This window comes from Sus scrofa, chromosome 13 (genome assembly GCF_054392235.1).
Source record: "Sus scrofa isolate SSC_HxYL_T2T_F1_AM1 chromosome 13, Sscrofa_HxYL_maternal_Yorkshire_Landrace_v2.0, whole genome shotgun sequence".
NCBI lineage: Eukaryota > Metazoa > Chordata > Mammalia > Artiodactyla > Suidae > Sus > Sus scrofa.
In genome coordinates, this window is record NC_139395.1 from 2,214,468 (window position 1) to 2,236,475 (window position 22,008).

Below are 22,008 nucleotides of genomic sequence, written 5' to 3' on the forward strand. Positions count from 1 at the left end.
AGAACAGAATAGAATAGAACAGAATAGAATAGAATAGAATAGAATAGAATAGAATAGAATAGATTAGAACAGAATAGAACAGAACGGAATAGAATAGAATAGAACAGAACAGAACAGAATAGAATCGAAGAGAATAGAATAGAATAGAATAGAATAGAATAGAATAGAATAGAATAGAACAGAATAGAATAGAATAGAATAGAACAGAATAAAATAGAATAGAATAGAATACAACAGAATAGAACAGAATAGAATAGAGTAGAACAGAATAGAATAGAATAGAATAGAATAGAATAGAATAGAATAGAATAGAATAGAACAGAACAGAACAGAATAGAATAGAATAGAACAGAACAGAACAGAATAGAACAGAACAGAATACAATAGAATAGAACACAATAGAATAGAATAGAATAGAATAGAATAGAATAGAATAGAACAGAACAGAACAGAACAGAATAGAATAGAATAGAACAGAACAGAACAGAATAGAACAGAACAGAATACAATAGAATAGAACACAATAGAATAGAATAGTATAGAACAGAATAGGATAGAATAGAACAGAACAGAATAGAGTAGAACAGAATTGAATAGAATAGAACAGAACAGAATAGAATAGAACAGAATAGAATAGAATAGAACAGAACAGAATAGAATAGAATAGAACAGAACAGAATAGAATAGAACAGAATAGAATAGAATAGAACAGAACAGAACAGAATAGAATAGAATAGAATAGAATAGAATAGAATAGAATAAAACAGAAGAGAATAGAATAGAATAGGACAGAATAGAATAGAATAGAACAGAATAGAATAGAATAGAACAGAATAGAATAGAACAGAACAAAACAGAATAGAATAGAATAGAATAGAATAGAATAGAATAGAATAGAATAGAATAGAATAGAATAGAATAGAATAGAATAGAATAGAATAGAATAGATTAGAACAGAACAGAACGGAATAGAATAGAATAGAACAGAACAGAACAGAATAGTATCGAAGAGAATAGAATAGAATAGAATAGAATAGAATAGAATAGAATAGAATAGAATAGAATAGAACAGAATAGAATAGAATAGAATAGAACAGAATTAAATAGAATAGAATAGAATACAACAGAATAGAACAGAATAGAATAGAGTCGAACAGAATAGAATAGAATAGAATAGAATAGAATAGAATAGAATAGATTAGAATAGAATAGAACAGAACAGAACAGAATAGAATAGAATAGAACAGAACAGAACAGAATAGAACAGAACAGAATACAATAGAATAGAACACAATAGAATAGAATAGAATAGAATAGAATAGAATAGAATAGAATAGAATAGAACAGAACAGAACAGAATAGAATAGAATAGAACAGAACAGAACAGAATAGAACAGAACAGAATACAATAGAATTGAACACAATAGAATAGAATAGTATAGAACAGAATAGGATAGAATAGAACAGAACAGAATAGAGTAGAACAGAATTGAATAGAATAGAACAGAACAGAATAGAATAGAACAGAATAGAATAGAATAGAACAGAACAGAATAGAATAGAAGAGAACAGAACAGAACAGAACAGAACAGAATAGAATAGAATAGAACAGAACAGAATAGAATAGAACAGAATAGAATAGAACAGAACAGAATAGAATAGAATAGAATAGAATAGAATAGAATAGAATAGAATAGAATAGATTAGAACAGAATAGAACAGAATGGAATAGAATAGAATAGAACAGAACAGAACAGAATAGAATCGAAGAGAATAGAATAGAATAGAATAGAATAGAATAGAATAGAATAGAATAGAATAGAATAGAACAGAATAGAATAGAATAGAATAGAACAGAATAAAATAGAATAGAATAGAATACAACAGAATAGAACAGAATAGAATAGAGTAGAACAGAATAGAATAGAATAGAATAGAATAGAATAGAATAGAATAGAATAGAATAGAACAGAACAGAACAGAATAGAATAGAATAGAACAGAACAGAACAGAATAGAACAGAACAGAATACAATAGAATAGAACACAATAGAATAGAATAGAATAGAATAGAATAGAATAGAATAGAATAGAATAGAATAGAATAGAACAGAACAGAACAGAACAGAATAGAATAGAATAGAACAGAACAGAACAGAATAGAACAGAACAGAATACAATAGAATAGAACACAATAGAATAGAATAGTATAGAACAGAATAGGATAGAATAGAACAGAACAGAATAGAGTAGAACAGAATTGAATAGAATAGAACAGAACAGAATAGAATAGAACAGAATAGAATAGAATAGAATAGAACAGAATAGAATAGAATAGAACAGAACAGAATAGAATAGAACAGAATAGAATAGAATAGAACAGAACAGAACAGAATAGAATAGAATAGAATAGAATAGAATAGAATAAAACAGAAGAGAATAGAATAGAATAGAACAGAATAGAATAGAATAGAACAGAATAGAATAGAACAGAACAAAACAGAATAGAATAGAATAGAATAGAATAGAATAGAATAGAATAGAATAGAATAGAATAGAATAGAATAGAATAGATTAGAACAGAATAGAACAGAACGGAATAGAATAGAATAGAACAGAACAGAACAGAATAGTATCGAAGAGAATAGAATAGAATAGAATAGAATAGAATAGAATAGAATAGAACAGAATAGAATAGAATAGAATAGAACAGAATTAAATAGAATAGAATAGAATACAACAGAATAGAACAGAATAGAATAGAGTAGAACAGAATAGAATAGAATAGAATAGAATAGAATAGAATAGAATAGAATAGAATAGAATAGAACAGAACAGAACAGAATAGAATAGAATAGAACAGAACAGAACAGAATAGAACAGAACAGAATACAATAGAATAGAACACAATAGAATAGAATAGTATAGAACAGAATAGGATAGAATAGAACAGAACAGAAAAGAGTAGAACAGAATTGAATAGAATAGAACAGAACAGAATAGAATAGAACAGAATAGAATAGAATAGAACAGAACAGAATAGAAGAGAAGAGAACAGAACAGAATAGAATAGAACAGAATAGAATAGAATAGAACAGAACAGAACAGAATAGAATAGAATAGAATAGAATAGAATAGAATTGAATAAAACAGAACAGAATAGAATAGAACAGAATAGAACAGAATAGAATAGAATAGAACAGAATAGAATAGAATAGAACAAAACAGAATAGAATAGAATAGAATAGAATAGAATAGAATAGAATAGAATAGAATAGAATAGAATAGATTAGAACAGAATAGAACAGAACGGAATAGAATAGAATAGAACAGAACAGAACAGAATAGAATCGAAGAGAATAGAATAGAATAGAATAGAATAGAATAGAATAGAATAGAATAGAATAGAACAGAATAGAATAGAATAGAATAGAACAGAATAAAATAGAATAGAATAGAATACAACAGAATAGAACAGAATATAAGAGAATAGAACAGAATAGAATGGAATATAATAGAACAGAATAGAATGTAACGGAATAGAATACAATAGAATAGAAAAAACAGAACAGAACAGAATAGAATAGAATAGAATAGAGTAGAACAGAATAGAATAGAATAGAATAGAATAGAATAGAATAGAATAGAATAGAACAGAACAGAACAGAATAGAATAGAATAGAACAGAACAGAACAGAATAGAACAGAACAGAATACAATAGAATAGAACACAATAGAATAGAATAGAATAGAATAGTATAGAATAGAATAGAATAGAATAGAATAGAATAGAATAGAATAGAATAGAACAGAATAGAATAGAATAGAACAGAATAGAATAGAACAGAACAAAACAGAATAGAATAGAATAGAATAGAATAGAATAGAATAGAATAGAATAGAATAGATTAGGACAGAATAGAACAGAACGGAATAGAATAGAATAGAACAGAACAGAACAGAATAGAATAGAACAGAATAGAATAGAATAGAACAGAATAGAATAGAATAGAATAGAATAGAATAGAATAGAAGAGAACAGAATAGAATAGAATAGAATAGAACAGAAGAGAATAGAATAGAATAGAATACAACAGAATAGAATAGAACAGAAGAGAATAGAACAAAATAGAATGGAATAGAATAGAGCAGAATAGAATGTAACGGAATAGAATACAATAGAATAGAATAGAACAGAACAGAACAGAATAGAACAGAACAGAATACAATAGAATAGAACACAATAGAATAGAATAGAATAGAATAGTATAGAACAGAATAGAATAGAATAGAATAGAATAGAATAGAATAGAATAGAATAGAATAGAACAGAACAGAATAGAATAGAATAGAACAGAACCGAATAGAATAGATTAGAACAGAATAGAACAGAACGGAATAGAATAGAATAGAACAGAACAGAACAGAATAGAATCGAAGAGAATAGAATAGAATAGAATAGAATAGAATAGAATAGAATAGAACAGAACAGAATAGAACAGAATAGAATAGAACAGAACAGAATAGAATAGAATAGAAGAGAATAGGATAGAATAGAACAGAACAGAATAGAGTAGAACAGAATTGAATAGAATAGAACAGAGCAGAATAGAATAGAACAGAATATAATAGAATAGAACAGAACAGAATAGAATAGAATAGAACAGAACAGAATAGAATAGAACAGAATAGAATAGAACAGAATAGAATAGAATAGAATAGAATAGAATAGAATAGAATAGTATAGATCAGAATAGGATAGAATAGAACAGAACAGAATAGAGTAGAACAGAATTGAATAGAATAGAACAGAACAGAATAGAATAGAACAGAATAGAATAGAATAGAACAGAACAGAATAGAATAGAAGAGAACAGAACAGAATAGAATAGAACAGAATAGAATAGAATAGAACAGAACAGAACAGAATAGAATAGAATAGAATAGAATAGAATTGAATAAAACAGAACAGAATAGAATAGAATAGAATAGAACAGAATAGAATAGAATAGAACAGAATAGAGTAGAACAGAACAAAACAGAATAGAATAGAATAGAATAGAATAGAATAGAATAGAATAGAATAGAATAGAATAGAATAGAATAGATTAGAACAGAATAGAACAGAACGGAATAGAATAGAATAGAACAGAACAGAACAGAATAGAATCGAAGAGAATAGAATAGAATAGAATAGAATAGAATAGAATAGAATAGAATAGAACAGAATAGAATAGAATAGAATAGAACAGAATAAAATAGAATAGAATAGAATACAACAGAATAGAACAGAATATAAGAGAATAGAACAGAATAGAATGGAATATAATAGAACAGAATAGAATGTAACGGAATAGAATACAATAGAATAGAATAGAACAGAACAGAACAGAATAGAATAGAATAGAATAGAGTAGAACAGAATAGAATAGAATAGAATAGAATAGAATAGAATAGAATAGAATAGAACAGAACAGAACAGAATAGAATAGAATAGAACAGAACAGAACAGAATAGAACAGAACAGAATACAATAGAATAGAACACAATAGAATAGAATAGAATAGAATAGTATAGAACAGAATAGAATAGAATAGAATAGAATAGAATAGAATAGAACAGAATAGAATACAATAGAACAGAATAGAATAGAACAGAACAAAACAGAATAGAATAGAATAGAATAGAATAGAATAGAATAGAATAGAATAGAATAGAATAGATTAGAACAGAATAGAACAGAACGGAATAGAATAGAATAGAACAGAACAGAACAGAATAGAATAGAACAGAATAGAATAGAATAGAAGAGAATAGAATAGAATAGAATAGAATAGAATAGAACAGAACAGAATAGAATAGAATAGAATAGAATAGAAGAGAATAGAATAGAATAGAATACAACAGAATAGAATAGAACAGAAGAGAATAGAACAAAATAGAATGGAATAGAATAGAGCAGAATAGAATGTAACGGAATAGAATACAATAGAATAGAATAGAACAGAACAGAACAGAATAGAACAGAACAGAATACAATAGAATAGAACACAATAGAATAGAATAGAATAGTATAGAATAGAATAGAATAAAATAGAATAGAATAGAATAGAACAGAACAGAATAGAATAGAATAGAACAGAACCGAATAGAATAGATTAGAACAGAATAGAACAGAACGGAATAGAATAGAATAGAACAGAACAGAACAGAATAGAATCGAAGAGAATAGAATAGAATAGAATAGAATAGAATAGAATAGAACAGAACAGAACAGAATAGAATAGAATAGAATAGAATAGAATTGAATAAAACAGAACAGAATAGAATAGAATAGAATAGAACAGAATAGAATAGAATAGAACAGAATAGAATAGAATAGAACAGAACAGAATAGAAGAGAAGAGAACAGAACAGAATAGAATAGAACAGAATAGAATAGAATAGAACAGAACAGAACAGAATAGAATAGAATAGAATAGAATAGAATTGAATAAAACAGAACAGAATAGAATAGAACAGAATAGAACAGAATAGAATAGAATAGAACAGAATAGAATAGAATAGAACAAAACAGAATAGAATAGAATAGAATAGAATAGAATAGAATAGAATAGAATAGAATAGAATAGAATAGAATAGAATAGAATAGATTAGAACAGAATAGAACAGAACGGAATAGAATAGAATAGAACAAAACAGAACAGAATAGAATCGAAGAGAATAGAATAGAATAGAATAGAATAGAATAGAATAGAATAGAATAGAACAGAATAGAATAGAATAGAATAGAACAGAATAAAATAGAATAGAATAGAATACAACAGAATAGAACAGAATATAAGAGAATAGAACAGAATAGAATGGAATATAATAGAGCAGAATAGAATGTAACGGAATAGAATACAATAGAATAGAAAAAACAGAACAGAACAGAATAGAATAGAATAGAATAGAGTAGAACAGAATAGAATAGAATAGAATAGAATAGAATAGAATAGAATAGAACAGAACAGAACAGAATAGAATAGAATAGAACAGAACAGAACAGAATAGAACAGAACAGAATACAATAGAATAGAACACAATAGAATAGAATAGAATAGAATAGTATAGAACAGAATAGAATAGAATAGAATAGAATAGAATAGAATAGAACAGAATAGAATAGAATAGAACAGAATAGAATAGAACAGAACAAAACAGAATAGAATAGAATAGAATAGAATAGAATAGAATAGAATAGAATAGAATAGATTAGGACAGAATAGAACAGAACGGAATAGAATAGAATAGAACAGAACAGAACAGAATAGAATAGAACAGAATAGAATAGAATAGAACAGAATAGAATAGAATAGAATAGAATAGAATAGAATAGAATAGAACAGAACAGAATAGAATAGAATAGAATAGAACAGAAGAGAATAGAATAGAATAGAATACAACAGAATAGAATAGAACAGAAGAGAATAGAACAAAATAGAATGGAATAGAATAGAGCAGAATAGAATGTAACGGAATAGAATACAATAGAATAGAATAGAACAGAACAGAACAGAATAGAACAGAACAGAATACAATAGAATAGAACACAATAGAATAGAATAGAATAGAATAGTATAGAACAGAATAGAATAGAATAGAATAGAATAGAATAGAATAGAATAGAATAGAACAGAACAGAATAGAATAGAATAGAACAGAACCGAATAGAATAGATTAGAACAGAATAGAACAGAACGGAATAGAATAGAATAGAACAGAACAGAACAGAATAGAATCGAAGAGAATAGAATAGAATAGAATAGAATAGAATAGAATAGAATAGAACAGAACAGAATAGAACAGAATAGAATAGAACAGAACAGAATAGAATAGAATAGAAGAGAATAGGATAGAATAGAACAGAACAGAATAGAGTAGAACAGAATTGAATAGAATAGAACAGAGCAGAATAGAATAGAACAGAATATAATAGAATAGAACAGAACAGAATAGAATAGAATAGAACAGAACAGAATAGAATAGAACAGAATAGAATAGAACAGAATAGAATAGAATAGAATAGAATAGAATAGAATAGAATAGAATAGAATAGTATAGATCAGAATAGGATAGAATAGAACAGAACAGAATAGAGTAGAACAGAATTGAATAGAATAGAACAGAACAGAATAGAATAGAACAGAATAGAATAGAATAGAACAGAACAGAATAGAATAGAAGAGAACAGAACAGAATAGAATAGAACAGAATAGAATAGAATAGAACAGAACAGAACAGAATAGAATAGAATAGAATAGAATAGAATTGAATAAAACAGAACAGAATAGAATAGAATAGAATAGAACAGAATAGAATAGAATAGAACAGAATAGAGTAGAACAGAACAAAACAGAATAGAATAGAATAGAATAGAATAGAATAGAATAGAATAGAATAGAATAGAATAGAATAGAATAGAATAGAATAGATTAGAACAGAATAGAACAGAACGGAATAGAATAGAATAGAACAGAACAGAACAGAATAGAATCGAAGAGAATAGAATAGAATAGAATAGAATAGAATAGAATAGAATAGAATAGAACAGAATAGAATAGAATAGAATAGAACAGAATAAAATAGAATAGAATAGAATACAACAGAATAGAACAGAATATAAGAGAATAGAATAGAATAGAATGGAATATAATAGAACAGAATAGAATGTAACGGAATAGAATACAATAGAATAGAATAGAACAGAACAGAACAGAATAGAATAGAATAGAATAGAGTAGAACAGAATAGAATAGAATAGAATAGAATAGAATAGAATAGAATAGAACAGAACAGAACAGAATAGAATAGAATAGAACAGAACAGAACAGAATAGAACAGAACAGAATACAATAGAATAGAACACAATAGAATAGAATAGAATAGAATAGTATAGAACAGAATAGAATAGAATAGAATAGAATAGAATAGAATAGAACAGAATAGAATACAATAGAACAGAATAGAATAGAACAGAACAAAACAGAATAGAATAGAATAGAATAGAATAGAATAGAATAGAATAGAATAGAATAGAATAGAATAGAATAGAATAGAATAGATTAGAACAGAATAGAACAGAACGGAATAGAATAGAAGAGAACAGAACAGAACAGAATAGAATAGAACAGAATAGAATAGAATAGAAGAGAATAGAATAGAATAGAATAGAATAGAATAGAACAGAACAGAATAGAATAGAATAGAATAGAATAGAAGAGAATAGAATAGAATAGAATACAACAGAATAGAATAGAACAGAAGAGAATAGAACAAAATAGAATGGAATAGAATAGAGCAGAATAGAATGTAACGGAATAGAATACAATAGAATAGAATAGAACAGAACAGAACAGAATAGAACAGAACAGAATACAATAGAATAGAACACAATAGAATAGAATAGAATAGTATAGAATAGAATAGAATAGAATAGAATAGAATAGAATAGAATAGAACAGAACAGAATAGAATAGAATAGAACAGAACCGAATAGAATAGATTAGAACAGAATAGAACAGAACGGAATAGAATAGAATAGAACAGAACAGAACAGAATAGAATCGAAGAGAATAGAATAGAATAGAATAGAATAGAATAGAATAGAACAGAACAGAACAGAATAGAATAGAATAGAATAGAATAGAATTGAATAAAACAGAACAGAATAGAATAGAATAGAATAGAACAGAATAGAATAGAATAGAACAGAATAGAATAGAACAGAACAAAACAGAATAGAATAGAATAGAATAGAATAGAATAGAATAGAATAGAATAGAATAGAATAGAATAGAATAGATTAGAACAGAATAGAACAGAACGGAATAGAATAGAATAGAACAGAACAGAAGAGAATAGAATCGAAGAGAATAGAATAGAATAGAATAGAATAGAATAGAATAGAACAGAATAGAATAGAATAGAATAGAACAGAATAAAATAGAATAGAATAGAATACAACAGAATAGAACAGAATATAAGAGAATAGAACAGAATAGAATGGAATATAATAGAACAGAATAGAATGTAACGGAATAGAATACAATAGAATAGAATAGAACAGAACAGAACTGAATAGAATAGAATAGAATAGAGTAGAACAGAATAGAATAGAATAGAATAGAATAGAATAGAATAGAATAGAACAGAAAAGAACAGAATAGAATAGAATAGAACAGAACAGAACAGAATAGAACAGAACAGAATACAATAGAATAGAACACAATAGAATACAATAGAATAGAATAGTATAGAACAGAATAGAATAGAATAGAATAGAATAGAATAGAATAGAACAGAATAGAATAGAATAGAACAGAATAGAATAGAACAGAACAAAACAGAATAGAATAGAATAGAATAGAATAGAATAGAATAGAATAGAATAGATTAGAACAGAATAGAACAGAACGGAATAGAATAGAATAGAACAGAACAGAACAGAATAGAATAGAACAGAATAGAATAGAATAGAACAGAATAGAATAGAATAGAATAGAATAGAATAGAATAGAATAGAACAGAATAGAATAGAATAGAATAGAACAGAATAAAATAGAATAGAATAGAATACAACAGAATAGAACAGAATAGAAGAGAATAGAACAGAATAGAATGGAATATAATAGAACAGAATAGAATGTAACGGAATAGAATAGAATGGAATATAATAGAACAGAACAGAACAGAATAGAATAGAATAGAATAGAATAGAACAGAATAGAATAGAATAGAATAGAATAGAACAGAACAGAACAGAATAGAATAGAATAGAACAGAACAGAACAGAATAGAACAGAACAGAATACAATAAAATAGAACACAATAGAATAGAATAGAATAGAATAGTATAGAACAGAATAGAATAGAATAGAATAGAATAGAATAGAAAAGAATAGAATAGAATAGAATAGAACAGAACAGAATAGAATAGAATAGAACAGAACCGAATAGAACAGATTAGAACAGAATAGAACAGAACGGAATAGTATAGAATAGAACAGAACAGAACAGAATAGAATCGAAGAGAATAGAATAGAATAGAACAGAATAGAATAGAATAGAATAGAATAGAATAGAATAGAATAGAATAGAATAGAACAGAACAGAATAGAATAGAATAGAATAGAACAGAAGAGAATAGAATAGAATAGAATACAACAGAATAGAATAGAATAGAAGAGAATAGAACAGAATAGAATGGAATAGAATAGAACAGAATAGAATGTAACGGAATAGAATACAATAGAATAGAATAGAACAGAACAGAACAGAATAGAACAGAACAGAATACAATAGAATAGAACACAATAGAATAGAATAGAATAGAATAGAATAGAACAGAACAGAATAGAATAGAATAGAACAGAACCGAATAGAATAGTTTAGAACAGAATACAATAGAATAGTACAGAACAAAACAGAATAGAATAGAATAGAATAGAATAGAATAGAATAGAATAAAATAGAACAGAATAGGATAGAATAGAACAGAACAGAATAGAGTAGAACAGAATTGAATAGAATAGAACAGAGCAGAATAGAATAGAACAGAATATAATAGAATAGAACAGAACAGAATAGAATAGAATAGAACAGAACAGAATAGAATAGAACAGAATAGAATAGAATAGAACAGAACAGAACAGAATAGAATAGAATAGAATAGAATAGAATAGAATAGAATAGAATAGAATAAAACAGAACAGAATAGAATAGAATAGAATAGAACAGAATAGAATAGAATAGAACAGAATAGAATACAACAGAACAAAACAGAATAGAATAGAATAGAATAGAATAGAATAGAATAGAATAGAATAGAATAGATTAGAACAGAATAGAAGAGAACGGAATAGAATAGAATAGAACAGAACAGAACAGAATAGAATCGAAGAGAATAGAATAGAATAGAATAGAATAGAGTAGAATAGAATAGAATAGAACAGAATAGAATAGAATAGAATAGAACAGAATAAAATAGAATAGAATAGAATACAACAGAATAGAACAGAATAGAATAGAGTAGAACAGAATAGAATAGAATAGAATAGAATAGAATAGAATAGAACAGAACAGAACAGAATAGAATAGAATAGAACAGAACAGAACAGAATAGAACAGAACAGAATACAATAGAATAGAACACAATAGAATAGAATAGAATCGAATAGAATAGAATAGAATAGAATAGAATAGAATAGAACAGAACAGAACAGAATAGAATAGAATAGAACAGAACAGAACAGAATAGAACAGAACAGAATACAATAGAATAGAACACAATAGAATAGAATAGTATAGAACAGAATAGGATAGAATAGAACAGAACAGAATAGAGTAGAACAGAATTGAATAGAATAGAACAGAACAGAATAGAATAGAACAGAATAGAATAGAATAGAACAGAACAGAATAGAATAGAATAGAACAGAACAGAATAGAATAGAACAGAATAGAATAGAATAGAACAGAACAGAACAGAATAGAATAGAATAGAACAGAATAGAATAGAATAGAACAGAATAGAATAGAACAGAACAAAACAGAATAGAATAGAATAGAATAGAATAGAATAGAATAGAATAGAATAGATTAGAACAGAATAGAACAGAACGGAATAGAATAGAATAGAACAGAACAGAACAGAATAGAATCGAAGAGAATAGAAAAGAATAGAATAGAATAGAATAGAACAGAATAGAATAGAATAGAATAGAACAGAATAAAATAGAATAGAATAGAATACAACAGAATAGAACAGAATAGAATAGAGTAGAACAGAATAGAATAGAATAGAATAGAATAGAACAGAACAGAACAGAATAGAATAGAATAGAACAGAACAGAACAGAACAGAATAGAACAGAACAGAATACAATAGAATAGAACACAATAGAATAGAATAGAATAGAATAGAACAGAACAGAACACAATAGAACAGAAGAGAATACAATAGAATAGAACACAATAGAATAGAATAGTATAGAACAGAATAGGATAGAATAGAACAGAACAGAATAGAGTAGAACAGAATTGAATAGAATAGAACAGAACAGAATAGAATAGAACAGAATAGAATAGAATAGAACAGAACAGAATAGAATAGAATAGAACAGAACAGAATAGAATAGAACAGAATAGAATAGAATAGAACAGAACAGAACAGAATAGAATAGAATAGAATAGAATAGTATTGAATAAAACAGAACAGAATAGAATAGAATAGAATAGAACAGAATAGAATAGAATAGAACAGAATAGAATAGAACAGAACAAAACAGAATAGAATAGAATAGAATAGAATAGAATAGAATAGAATAGAATAGAATAGAATAGATTAGAACAGAATAGAACAGAACGGAATAGAATAGAATAGAACAGAACAGAACAGAATAGAATCGAAGAGAATAGAACAGAATAGAACAGAACGGAATAGAATAGAATAGAACAGAACAGAACAGAATAGAATCGAAGATAATAGAAAAGAATAGAATAGAATAGAATAGAACAGAATAAAATAGAATAGAATAGAATACAACAGAATAGAACAGAATAGAATAGAGTAGAACAGAATAGAATAGAATAGAATAGAATAGAATAGAACAGAACAGAACAGAATAGAATAGAATAGAACAGAACAGAACAGAATAGAACAGAACAGAATACAATAGAATAGAACACAATAGAATAGAATAGAATAGAATAGAATAGAATAGAATAGAATAGAATAGAATAGAATAGAACAGAACAGAACAGAATAGAATAGAATAGAACAGAACAGAACAGAATAGAACAGAACAGAATACAATAGAATAGAACACAATAGAATAGAATAGTATAGAACAGAATAGGATAGAATAGAACAGAACAGAATAGAGTAGAACAGAATTGAATAGAATAGAACAGAACAGAATAGAATAGAACAGAATAGAATAGAATAGAACAGAACAGAATAGAATAGAATAGAACAGAACAGAATAGAATAGAACAGAATAGAATAGAATAGAACAGAACAGAACAGAATAGAATAGAATAGAATAGAATAGAATAGAATAAAACAGAAGAGAATAGAATAGAATAGAACAGAATAGAATAGAATAGAACAGAATAGAATAGAACAGAACAAAACAGAATAGAATAGAATAGAATAGAATAGAATAGAATAGAATAGAATAGAATAGAATAGAATAGATTAGAACAGAATAGAACAGAACGGAATAGAATAGAATAGAACAGAACAGAACAGAATAGTATCGAAGAGAATAGAATAGAATAGAGTAGAACAGAATTGAATAGAATAGAACAGAATAGAATAGAATAGAATAGAACAGAATTAAATAGAATAGAATAGAATACAACAGAATAGAACAGAATAGAATAGAGTAGAACAGAATAGAATAGAATAGAATAGAATAGAATAGAATAGAATAGAATAGAATAGAATAGAACAGAACAGAACAGAATAGAATAGAATAGAACAGAACAGAACAGAATAGAACAGAACAGAATACAATAGAATAGAACAGAATAGAATAGAATAGAATAAAATAGAATAGAATAGAATAGAATAGAACAGAACAGAACAGAATAGAATAGAATAGAACAGAACAGAACAGAATAGAACAGAACAGAATACAATAGAATAGAACACAATAGAATAGAATAGTATAGAAGAGAATAGGATAGAATAGAACAGAACAGAATAGAGTAGAACAGAATTGAATAGAATAGAACAGAACAGAATAGAATAGAACAGAATAGAATAGAATAGAACAGAACAGAATAGAATAGAATAGAACAGAACAGAATAGAATAGAACAGAATAGAATAGAATAGAACAGAACAGAACAGAATAGAATAGAATAGAATAGAATAGAATTGAATAAAACAGAACAGAATAGAATAGAATAGAATAGAACAGAATAGAATAGAATAGAACAGAATAGAATAGAACAGAACAAAACAGAATAGAATAGAATAGAATAGAATAGAATAGAATAGAATAGAATAGAATAGAATAGAATAGAATAGATTAGAACAGAATAGAACAGAACGGAATAGAATAGAATAGAACAGAACAGAATAAAATAGAATAGAATAGAATACAAGAGAATAGAACAGAATATAAGAGAATGGAACAGAATAGAATGGAATATAATAGAACAGAATAGAATGTAACGGAATAGAATACAATAGAATAGAATAGAACAGAATAGAACTGAATAGAATAGAATAGAATAGAGTAGAACAGAATAGAATAGAATAGAATAGAATAGAATAGAATAGAATAGAATAGAACAGAACAGAACAGAATAGAATAGAATAGAACAGAACAGAACAGAATAGAACAGAACAGAATACAATAGAATAGAACAAAATAGAATAGAATAGAATAGAATAGTATAGAACAGAATAGAATAGAATAGAATAGAATAGAATAGAATAGAATAGAATAGAATAGAACAGAATAGAATAGAATAGAACAGAATAGAATAGAACAGAACAAAACAGAATAGAATAGAATAGACTAGAATAGAATAGAATAGAATAGAATAGAATAGAACAGAATAGAACAGAACGGAATAGAATAGAATAGAACAGAACAGAACAGAATAGAATAGAACAGAATAGAATAGAATAGAACAGAATAGAATAGAATAGAATAGAATAGAATAGAATAGAATAGAATAGAATAGAATAGAACAGAATAGAATAGAATAGAATAGAACAGAATAAAATAGAATAGAATAGAATACAACAGAATAGAACAGAATAGAAGAGAATAGAACAGAATAGAATGGAATATAATAGAACAGAATAGAATGTAACGGAATAGAATAGAATGGAATATAATAGAACAGAACAGAACAGAATAGAATAGAATAGAATAGAGTAGAACAGAATAGAATAGAATAGAATAGAATAGAACAGAACAGAACAGAATAGAATAGAATAGAACAGAACAGAACAGAATAGAACAGAACAGAATACAATAGAATAGAACACAATAGAATAGAATAGAATAGAATAGTATAGAACAGAATAGAATAGAATAGAATAGAATAGAATAGAATAGAATAGAATAGAATAGAATAGAATGGAATAGAATAGAACAGAATAGAATAGAATAGAACAGAACCGAATAGAACAGATTAGAACAGAATAGAACAGAACGGAATAGAATAGAATAGAACAGAACAGAACAGAATAGAATCGAAGAGAATAGAATAGAATAGAACAGAATAGAATAGAATAGAATAGAATAGAATAGAATAGAATAGAACAGAACAGAATAGAATAGAATAGAATAGAACAGAAGAGAATAGAATAGAATAGAATACAACAGAATAGAATAGAATAGAAGAGAATAGAACAGAATAGAATGGAATAGAATAGAACAGAATAGAATGTAACGGAATAGAATACAATAGAATAGAATAGAACAGAACAGAACAGAATAGAACAGAACAGAATACAATAGAATAGAACACAATAGAATAGAATAGAATAGAATAGTATAGAACAGAATAGAATAGAATAGAATAGAATAGAATAGAATAGAATAGAACAGAACAGAATAGAATAGAATAGAACAGAACCGAATAGAATAGTTTAGAACAGAATAGAATAGAATAGTACAGAACAAAACAGAATAGAATAGAATAGAATAGAATAGAGTAGAATAGAATAGAATAAAATAGAACAGAATAGGATAGAATAGAACAGAACAGAATAGAGTAGAACAGTATTGAATAGAATAGAACAGAGCAGAATAGAATAGAACAGAATATAATAGAATAGAACAGAACAGAATAGAATAGAACAGAATTGAATAGAATAGAACAGAACAGAACAGAATAGAACAGAATAGAATAGAATAGAACAGAACAGAACAGAATAGAATAGAACAGAATAGAATAGAATAGAACAGAATAGAATAGAACAGAACAAAACAGAATAGAATAGAATAGAATAGAATAGAATAGAATAGAATAGAATAGAATAGAATAGAATAGAATAGATTAGAACAGAATAGAACAGAACGGAATAGAATAGAATAGAACAGAACAGAACAGAATAGAATCGAAGAGAATAGAAAAGAATAGAATAGAATAGAATAGAACAGAATAGAATAGAATAGAATAGAACAGAATAAAATAGAATAGAATAGAATACAACAGAATAGAACAGAATAGAATAGAGTAGAACAGAATAGAATAGAATAGAATAGAATAGAATAGAACAGAACAGAACAGAATAGAATAGAATAGAACAGAACAGAACAGAATAGAACAGAACGGAATACAATAGAATAGAACACAATAGAATAGAATAGAATAGAATAGAATAGAACAGAACAGAACAGAATAGAATAGAATAGAACAGAACAGAACACAATAGAACAGAAGAGAATACAATAGAATAGAACACAATAGAATAGAATAGTATAGAACAGAATAGGATAGAATAGAACAGAACAGAATAGAGTAGAACAGAATTGAATAGAATAGAACAGAACAGAATAGAATAGAACAGAATAGAATAGAATAGAACAGAACAGAATAGAATAGAATAGAACAGAACAGAATAGAATAGAACAGAATAGAATAGAATAGAACAGAACAGAATAGAATAGAACAGAACAGAATAGAATAGAATAGAACAGAACAGAATAGAGTAGAACAGAATAGAATAGAATAGAACAGAACAGAACAGAATAGAATAGAATAGAATAGAATAGTATTGAATAAAACAGAACAGAATAGAATAGAATAGAATAGAACAGAATAGAATAGAATAGAACAGAATAGAATAGAACAGAAAAAAACAGAATAGAATAGAATAGAATAGAATAGAATAGAATAGAATAGAATAGAATAGAATAGAATAGAATAGATTAGAACAGAATAGAACAGAACGGAATAGAATAGAATAGAACAGAACAGAACAGAATAGAATCGAAGAGAATAGAATAGAATAGAATAGAATAGAATAGAATAGAATAGAACAGAATAGAATAGAATAGAATAGAACAGAATAAAATAGAATAGAATAGAATACAACAGAATAGAACAGAATAGAAGAGAATAGAACAGAATAGAATGGAATATAATAGAACAGAATAGAATGTAACGGAATAGAATACAATAGAATAGAATAGAACAGAACAGAACAGAATAGAATAGAATAGAATAGTGTAGAACAGAATAGAATAGAATGGAATAGAATAGAATAGAATAGAATAGAATAGAACAGAACAGAACAGAATAGAATAGAATAGAACAGAACAGAACAGAATAGAATAGAATAGAACAGAACAGAACAGAATAGAACAGAACAGAATACAATAGAATAGAACACAATAGAATAGAATAGAATAGAATAGTATAGAACAGAATAGAATAGAATAGAATAGAATAGAACAGAATAGAATAGAATAGAACAGAATAGAATAGAACAGAACAAAACAGAATAGAATAGAATAGAATAGAATAGAATAGAATAGAATAGAATAGAATAGAATAGAATAGAATAGATTAGAACAGAATAGAACAGAATAGAATAGAATAGAATAGAACAGAACAGAACAGAATAGAATAGAATAGAACAGAACAGAACAGAATAGAACAGAACAGAATACAATAGAATAGAACACAATAGAATAGAATAGTATAGAAGAGAATAGGATAGAATAGAACAGAACAGAATAGAGTAGAACAGAATTGAATAGAATAGAACAGAACAGAATAGAATAGAACAGAATAGAATAGAATAGAACAGAACAGAATAGAATAGAATAGAACAGAACAGAATAGAATAGAACAGAATAGAATAGAATAGAACAGAACAGAACAGAATAGAATAGAATAGAATAGAATAGAATTGAATAAAACAGAACAGAATAGAATAGAATAGAATAGAACAGAATAGAATAGAATAGAACAGAATAGAATAGAACAGAACAAAACAGAATAGAATAGAATAGAATAGAATAGAATAGAATAGAATAGAATAGAATAGATTAGAACAGAATAGAACAGAACGGAATAGAATAGAATAGAACAGAACAGAATAAAATAGAATAGAATAGAATACAAGAGAATAGAACAGAATATAAGAGAATGGAACAGAATAGAATGGAATATAATAGAACAGAATAGAATGTAACGGAATAGAATACAATAGAATAGAATAGAACAGAATAGAACTGAATAGAATAGAATAGAATAGAGTAGAACAGAATAGAATAGAATAGAATAGAATAGAATAGAATAGAATAGAACAGAACAGAACAGAATAGAATAGAATAGAACAGAACAGAACAGAATAGAACAGAACAGAATACAATAGAATAGAACAAAATAGAATAGAATAGAATAGAATAGTATAGAACAGAATAGAATAGAATAGAATAGAATAGAATAGAATAGAATAGAATAGAACAGAATAGAATAGAATAGAACAGAATAGAATAGAACAGAACAAAACAGAATAGAATAGAATAGAATAGAATAGAATAGAATAGAATAGAATAGAATAGAATAGAACAGAATAGAACAGAACGGAATAGAATAGAATAGAACAGAACAGAACAGAATAGAATAGAACAGAATAGAATAGAATAGAACAGAATAGAATAGAATAGAATAGAATAGAATAGAATAGAATAGAATAGAATAGAACAGAATAGAATAGAATAGAATAGAACAGAATAAAATAGAATAGAATAGAATACAACAGAATAGAACAGAATAGAAGAGAATAGAACAGAATAGAATGGAATATAATAGAACAGAATAGAATGTAACGGAATAGAATAGAATGGAATATAATAGAACAGAACAGAACAGAATAGAATAGAATAGAATAGAGTAGAACAGAATAGAATAGAATAGAATAGAATAGAACAGAACAGAACAGAATAGAATAGAATAGAACAGAACAGAACAGAATAGAACAGAACAGAATACAATAGAATAGAACACAATAGAATAGAATAGAATAGAATAGTATAGAACAGAATAGAATAGAATAGAATAGAATAGAATAGAATAGAATAGAATAGAATAGAATGGAATAGAATAGAACAGAATAGAATAGAATAGAACAGAACCGAATAGAACAGATTAGAACAGAATAGAACAGAACGGAATAGAATAGAATAGAACAGAACAGAACAGAATAGAATCGAAGAGAATAGAATAGAATAGAACAGAATAGAATAGAATAGAATAGAATAGAATAGAATAGAATAGAACAGAACAGAATAGAATAGAATAGAATAGAACAGAAGAGAATAGAATAGAATAGAATACAACAGAATAGAATAGAATAGAAGAGAATAGAACAGAATAGAATGGAATAGAATAGAACAGAATAGAATGTAACGGAATAGAATACAATAGAATAGAATAGAACAGAACAGAACAGAATAGAACAGAACAGAATACAATAGAATAGAACACAATAGAATAGAATAGAATAGAATAGTATAGAACAGAATAGAATAGAATAGAATAGAATAGAATAGAATAGAATAGAACAGAACAGAATAGAATAGAATAGAACAGAACCGAATAGAATAGTTTAGAACAGAATAGAATAGAATAGTACAGAACAAAACAGAATAGAATAGAATAGAATAGAATAGAGTAGAATAGAATAGAATAAAATAGAACAGAATAGGATAGAATAGAACAGAACAGAATAGAGTAGAACAGTATTGAATAGAATAGAACAGAGCAGAATAGAATAGAACAGAATATAATAGAATAGAACAGAACAGAATAGAATAGAACAGAATTGAATAGAATAGAACAGAACAGAACAGAATAGAACAGAATAGAATAGAATAGAACAGAACAGAACAGAATAGAATAGAACAGAATAGAATAGAATAGAACAGAATAGAATAGAACAGAACAAAACAGAAGAGAATAGAATAGAATAGAATAGAATAGAATAGAATAGAATAGAATAGAATAGAATAGAATAGAATAGATTAGAACAGAATAGAACAGAACGGAATAGAATAGAATAGAACAGAACAGAACAGAATAGAATCGAAGAGAATAGAAAAGAATAGAATAGAATAGAATAGAACAGAATAGAATAGAATAGAATAGAACAGAATAAAATAGAATAGAATAGAATACAACAGAATAGAACAGAATAGAATAGAGTAGAACAGAATAGAATAGAATAGAATAGAATAGAATAGAACAGAACAGAACAGAATAGAATAGAATAGAACAGAACAGAACAGAATAGAACAGAACAGAATACAATAGAATAGAACACAATAGAATAGAATAGAATAGAATAGAATAGAACAGAACAGAACAGAATAGAATAGAATAGAACAGAACAGAACACAATAGAACAGAAGAGAATACAATAGAATAGAACACAATAGAATAGAATAGTATAGAACAGAATAGGATAGAATAGAACAGAACAGAATAGAGTAGAACAGAATTGAATAGAATAGAACAGAACAGAATAGAATAGAACAGAATAGAATAGAATAGAACAGAACAGAATAGAATAGAATAGAACAGAACAGAATAGAATAGAACAGAATAGAATAGAATAGAACAGAACAGAATAGAATAGAACAGAACAGAATAGAATAGAATAGAACAGAACAGAATAGAATAGAACAGAATAGAATAGAATAGAACAGAACAGAACAGAATAGAATAGAATAGAATAGAATAGAATAGTATTGAATAAAACAGAACAGAATAGAATAGAATAGAATAGAACAGAATAGAATAGAATAGAACAGAATAGAATAGAACAGAAAAAAACAGAATAGAATAGAATAGAATAGAATAGAATAGAATAGAATAGAATAGAATAGAATAGATTAGAACAGAATAGAACAGAACGGAATAGAATAGAATAGAACAGAACAGAACAGAATAGAATCGAAGAGAATAGAATAGAATAGAAT